The sequence below is a fragment of the Pecten maximus genome, unplaced genomic scaffold (genome assembly GCF_902652985.1).
Source record: "Pecten maximus unplaced genomic scaffold, xPecMax1.1, whole genome shotgun sequence".
Taxonomy (NCBI): Eukaryota; Metazoa; Mollusca; class Bivalvia; order Pectinida; family Pectinidae; genus Pecten; species Pecten maximus.
The window spans coordinates 55,055-61,505 of record NW_022979540.1 but is presented as its reverse complement, the minus strand read 5'-3'; the positions used below and the strand labels follow the sequence as shown (position 1 = coordinate 61,505).

Below are 6,451 nucleotides of genomic sequence, written 5' to 3'. Positions count from 1 at the left end.
AAATGTAAGGGACTGAAAGTGAGCTACAAGACAGTGTTAACAAAGGAATTTCTAAAGCCAAGTGAATTTTATAAAAAAGAAATTCGAACACGCTGTGACGTCATCACCTCATGGTTCCGGATTGCAGCAGGTGCGAGGACCCAAATTGTGACACTTTCGGTCGTGGTAAAATAAGGCGTCTTATCCACACAAAATGCGGATATTGGAAGCGGGTATGTAAAATGTAGAAAGCACTTTTCATTTCCTGCTAAAATCAACGATATTTAAACAAAATAACAAACATTTAAAGCGATTATAAATGATGTAGAGCGACTCCTCGAAAATCAATATGGCGGATGTCAATACAAATCGTTATATTGAAATTGTGATGATATAATTATATATAACTCTTGATTATTCTGATTTCATTTTAAACAAAAAAAGTATGATAAAGTATACATAGCTTCAGAACAAACAAAAATGCATCGCGGAGATGGTTTTTTACATGAATGGATTGGTGATGGTTATGAAATATGGAAAATTATGATGATTATTGTAAATTAATAAATGAATTACAATTATAAGGAATTATTTTTTAGATCTGTCAATTCATTGAATAAGTCATGAATTTAAAGACATTTAATGAAGTGAAATTCATTTGTTAATTAATAAGTAATAAGAAATTGATTCAGGTAAATTATACAAAAAATAGAATGTCAATGACATGGTTCTTTTGATACTCATTGATATTTTTTTTTTAAACTAGATTATGATCAGGACATTGTCCACAGCGCCAGGCTTCCTTTGCCAGATCCCACTGTCTGTAAACATAGGAAGGCAGACAGGACTTGTGATATGACTTCCCACACTTGCAGTTAATCCAGAACAAATCAATGCCATCACGAATTTCGATCGCAGTGCATGACAGCATGCAGACTTGGCAAAGTACTTCATGGGTGGTACATGACATATCTTCTGAATGTAGAATGCCATCATTTTGGCACAGATGACAATGCCATGTACCACCAGTGAGTAGACTCAAGTCAACATCTGCATGCTGGTCATGAGTCAGACACTCTCGGTGATACCACCTGCTACACCTTGCATTATCACAGCCAACCCAGAAAATCCCACTCTCTTCATCACTGGTATGACCTTGGATATTGCATATAGGACAGGTGAATTCTGGGTCAGCAAGTTCTTCACTTATGTTGTTGCTTGTCAGTTCTACTGTTTTTGGCTAAAACACATTAAAGCATTTCTATGATATTTCAAGTGTTAGTAGAGCCAAGTGATACTAATTTCCTAAGAAATATATAAGATTAATGTTCATCATAACAGTACATTAAATATGTATGACTTTAAAAAAAAGAACAATTGATCTTTTGCATGATATTGTTACTATCAAATCTTTGATATCGTTGCATTAATACTAATAATATTTTGTTTATACATGTACCTTTCTGACTCTTTTTTTAGGGACATGCAACTTTGGTAATTCTGTTTCAACATGATGCTTGCCCTGAAAGTCAAGGAAAGGTTAGAAGTTAGTAAGTATAACGGTTATAGCATAAACTTAAATTTTTACAATTTGCAAAATGCTATTTATATGCATACATGAATATTTCAATCTTTATACATTCAATTAATACCTTTTTAACACTTTTCTTGGGTGCCTGATCCACATCTTTCCCAGTATTTGTCATTGTAGATTCATTACTTTCTCTCTGGATAAATAACAGAATTTGGTTAGCGAAAAAAGATCCCACAGGTATTTTTTAAACCGTGGGTAAAGGAAATCTTCATTTGCGTATACTAGAGTCGGTACAAACCAGCAACTACTTAGGGGTCAGACACATGAGGATTTTTAGTTTCATTAGTTTGATAAATGAGTAACAAATATTGCATGGGGCAGAGGACAATATGCATTTTTAGTTTCATTAGTTTGATAAATAAGTAACAAATATTGCATGGGACAGTTGACAATATGGGAGTTTATTGACCGATCTCACCCAAAATAAATATGGATATGGATCAATATTTTGTTATGTTTATTGTTTAGAATTTACCCGTGGTGTTTGTTTATTCGGTTTAGGTTTCCTCTTCTCCTCTTTCTCCTTCAGCTGCTCATAGATTTGTTCTCCTGGGATTAAAGACAGATCAATTAAGAAAGAACACAGAAATGGAAAGAACAAGGAAATATAAGAAGATAAAGAACAAGGAAATATAAGAGGACATACAATAAGTTTCTTGACTGAGACTAGTGTTATTGGAGGTACCAATCGGCCCATGAATTTCAATAAAACAAATCTGGTTAATGGTTTATTAATTCAAAAGCTGATAAAAAAATAATTATGGAATTTATTAAAATATTCAGTGGTTGAATTTGAGAAGTATTTGATAATATGAATATTTCCCTCCTGAAACAATGTTTTATGGATACTATTTTGGTCTACTTAATTATCATTAAGAGTTTCTAGTAAGTAATATATTGTTTTTCACTAAGAAAGTTTTGTAACTTGTTTATGGTATGTTATTAGCTCACCTGCCCTTTGGGCAGGCGAGCTTATGATGTGCGCGCAGCGTCCTTCGGCTGTCCGTCCTTCTGTCTGTCTGGTGTCAACTTTACCATTTAAACATCTTCTCAACAACCAAGAGGCCCAGAGACTTGATATTTGGCATGTGGTAGGCTCTGATGAAGTTTGTTTAGATGAATGACCTTGACCTACATTCAAGGTCACATGGATCAAATAGGCTGAAATCTTTTAACGACTTCCGAATAACCAAAAATTATGTTCAAATGAACTTTACCATGATACAACTAGGAAAATATATTTTCAAGGACTCCTCAAATTACTGATAGGTCTGTTGATAAAAAGTATAATTGGATTGAAGTTGAGCGCTTCAGGTCTATTGGGCCCGTGTTATTTATGTTGTATTTCACCTGTTATAACTCTTGCTTCAGTGATAATTCTTGTTGCTCTATTTTGTTTAGGTGGACCAATGATCGGGACCAGCACAGCTGCCAATTCCTGTGGTATGATGCCTTGGGTCACCAGAGGATGGCCCATGACAAACTGACCACAAGAATGGCAGAGAGGGTCTTGCCGTGATGAAATGTTGTCTCCCCCTGGTCCCATGTTGTTGATGGGATCGAACTCTGGATCTTTGGGCGCTAGCTGTGACTTATCGATGGCATCTTTATCAAACGGGAAAATGCCACATTTCCTGAATCCAGCCTTGATATTGTGAGGACTGAAGACCTTGTCCACAGCAGCTTGAAGTACCTGAGCTAGTCTTGATGAATTAAAAAAAGAAGGTGATTGATTGATTATGATATTCAAAATTATGACAAGTATTATAAGCTAAGTTAAATATGTTGCTCTCCCTCTTTGCTTTTGAGAAAAATTTGCATGAAAACCTAGGAACTACCTTTATGTGGCCTTAACTAATTACATGATATATATATAATATCTGTCTAAATTTCGTTCAAAATTCAATTGGATTAGAATAAAAACATAAGGATTATATTTTTAATGTGCAATTATAGTATAGTTCCAGATTCATCTTATCATTATTGATCCATACCTATGTTTGCCAATTATAAGTTCTTTGTTTACATAGCTTAGACTGACTGCTAAATCAGACACAGCTTTTTTTTAGCGGCCTGAAAAGCGCAACATCTAGCGGTTGAAGGAGATGGGTCGTATGGGGTGGCAAGCAGAAGAACTCTATCTGGTTGGCTCTAGCCATATCAATAAGTGGAATCGAAAGGTGACTCTCGTGGTTGTCAAGCACCAGTAAAATAGGTCTGGACCTTGGCACATGCTTCAGAAAAATTTCCTGGAACCATTTTCGGAACAAGTCCGAGTCCATGTAGCCATTTTCTGACGTGCCGAAAAGCCAACTTTGTGGAATTCCTTCAGGAAAGAAAACAAAAGGTTTGTTTCAGCAACACTCACCCTATAAGGGATCTTTAGACATGTCTATAATCTTTATATTTAGGGGAGCATTCCTGCATTCAGGCAACTTTTAGGTCATCAAAATGTACAAAGTGTTGATGGTTATGTTTAAAGCTTTAGATTAATACATCAGTTTTATTCTCAAGGTAATTTAAACCAAAGTTTTTCAAGAACTTAGTGCTGAAATGTCTTATTTAATTGATGTCTTTATTTCAATTATCATTTTATTTTATTCATATTTTAACAGGAACGATGAAATCTGAGACACATACCATCTCTATACATTCCACTTGGGAAGGACTTTTCATAAATTACCATGGTGGGTAAGACACGTCCATCTGCAGAGACACATACATTTGCTGTTGTGTGGTTTGAGGTGACAACTACTCGAGATTGTGCCTGTCTCCTGTCAGCTACACAGACCTTGTCTAGGGACATACCCTTCCCAAAGCCTGTCTCGTCCACATTGAATATGCACTCTGGCTTATTTCCGAGACCTTGAAATGGATTGATTGACAAAAATTAATGTAATATGTGTTGTATTTTCAAATGAAACAGGTTTCATTGCATTACAAATGCTCAAATTTGTTCCTTACTTAATTTATTTTTTGACTCCTTATTTTAATGAATGAATGACATTGTTGAAGATATTTAAAATTGAATTTATAATTGTTATGAACACAAAAAAATATAAATTTTCATAAGTGTCAACTTTGTATTTTGTTAACAGTCACCATTCTGGTTTGTTTCTGTCTAGTAAATTATTGGGAGTTTTGTAAAATATAAACATACCCAATTTCTCTATTGTTTCAGATAATAGCTTAAAGTGCTGTGCCATGACTGTCTCATTTGACATTCTTGTCCTTCCACCATCGACCAGTTGGGGACTCTTCATCGATAATCTTGGATGCCGTGATAGAAAAGACCTAAACCATTTATTGGACGGACCGTTTCCTGATCCTGACAGTTGTCTGCCGCTTTTGGACACAATACCTCTGACAAATGATTTTATTACTTTCCGTGTTAAAGGCATAGCTCTGGCCTGACAGTATACTATATATGCCACTAATTGCTCCTCCTCTACTTTGCTTAACACCCGGACTGGATGGCCTTTCAATAATCCTTTTTGATGACGGGATATGGTCATGCGATTTATTTTATGTAGCTTCTCAAGACTTCTAATTGACTTCCCAGGCTTTGCATCTTCAATAGCTTGTTTCAGTTGATCCGGTGTGTATTTCTTATATTTTCCTGTTGAACAACATGTGTTTGCTAATAATTATTCAAATAAAATTTTAACTGTATTATTGTTGTAATTTTGTTTCTATTTCAGTAGGGGGGTTTGACGGCTTAAAGAATGTTGTCATTTTGTTTATACGTGATGATCGAGAACAATTTATAAGCTATTGCCTCTTGTTTGTTTCCATTAAAGATATGATATTTCCTTGAATACATCTTTATTTATGTCACTAAAATCAATATCAATTTCCCAAATTTCTTTGTAACTTTATCGTAACAGAATACCAGTTTAACTTGAAACAAAATAACTGGACATTCTTTAATTAAATATGATATTGGATAAAAAAAAATCAATCCTAAGTGTGTTATGGTTTTGCTTCCTGTGACATTCCTATAACAAGGAGTTGATTTTTTTTTAAGAATGTAGGGTGGGTTTTTATCATAGGATTTCAAAACATCTTGTTCTTGTAGGCAAGTCCTTTTTAACAGTATTCAAAGATCCATTGCTGTGAAATTATTGCTGATATAATTGATACCAAGACAATGTTAAAAGAATGGTTAAGAAGGCGACTTATTTACCAACTATAGAGCAGTTTCAATAATGGGTAAAATAATGTTTGAATTTATACATATAGTTTTCATGACTAATGCATCGATCGTTTACATTTTGTCGCATTGGAGTCGTCTCCCTTGGATGGCCCTTGACCATGGCCAGGTCAAAGTCCGCTACAGATTGGTTGATATATATTGGAAGCTTACACCAGAGACATATATCTGTATATATGTCTCTGCTTACACGTATGCACCAAATTGGGATAAAGTTGATATATATATATATGACGCTTACACTGATATTATTATTTAATGTCATTAAAATTTGATATTCATTATACATACCAGAAAAACGTATTAAAAATTGAATCAGAATTGTGGGTTTCTCCAGGGACGTCTATATATGTATAATTATAAATCAGAAGATTCGGAGTATTGTTTTGGTAATGGTCTGCAGCGACGTTTTTATTTAAAATTTTATTTCTTTTGATACAGAACGGACTTGTTTCCGGAATTAGTTAGGAGGGCACCTGCTTTTGTAAACGAATGCACCCATTTCTGTCATGCAGTCAACTTATGAAAGATGGCGGAAGAATGTTTGGTTGGTCTAGCTGCGGTAATAAGACTCGTAACAGCTGTTGTTAGTCTTCTCTCAATTTAAACCTGAGTGAAATTTGATTTTATGGATTCGATTTTCTTTCCTCATCAATTTTCAATGG

At 34.6% G+C, this 6,451-nt stretch overlaps 1 long non-coding RNA gene across 2 annotated transcripts; it reads left to right on the top strand.

Moving 5' to 3' along the window:
- The first annotated feature begins 754 nt into the window (after positions 1 to 754).
- LOC117318869 lies at positions 755 to 3,752 on the top strand. 2 transcript variants are annotated; one of them, XR_004530469.1, is made up of 5 exons: positions 755 to 1,168; positions 1,459 to 1,529; positions 2,075 to 2,254; positions 2,975 to 3,298; positions 3,643 to 3,752. It is a non-coding gene; the product is annotated as an uncharacterized LOC117318869 (long non-coding RNA). The 2 variants fall into 2 exon arrangements; XR_004530468.1 differs by having other exon boundaries at positions 756 to 1,157.
- The last annotated feature ends 2,699 nt before the right edge of the window (positions 3,753 to 6,451 follow it).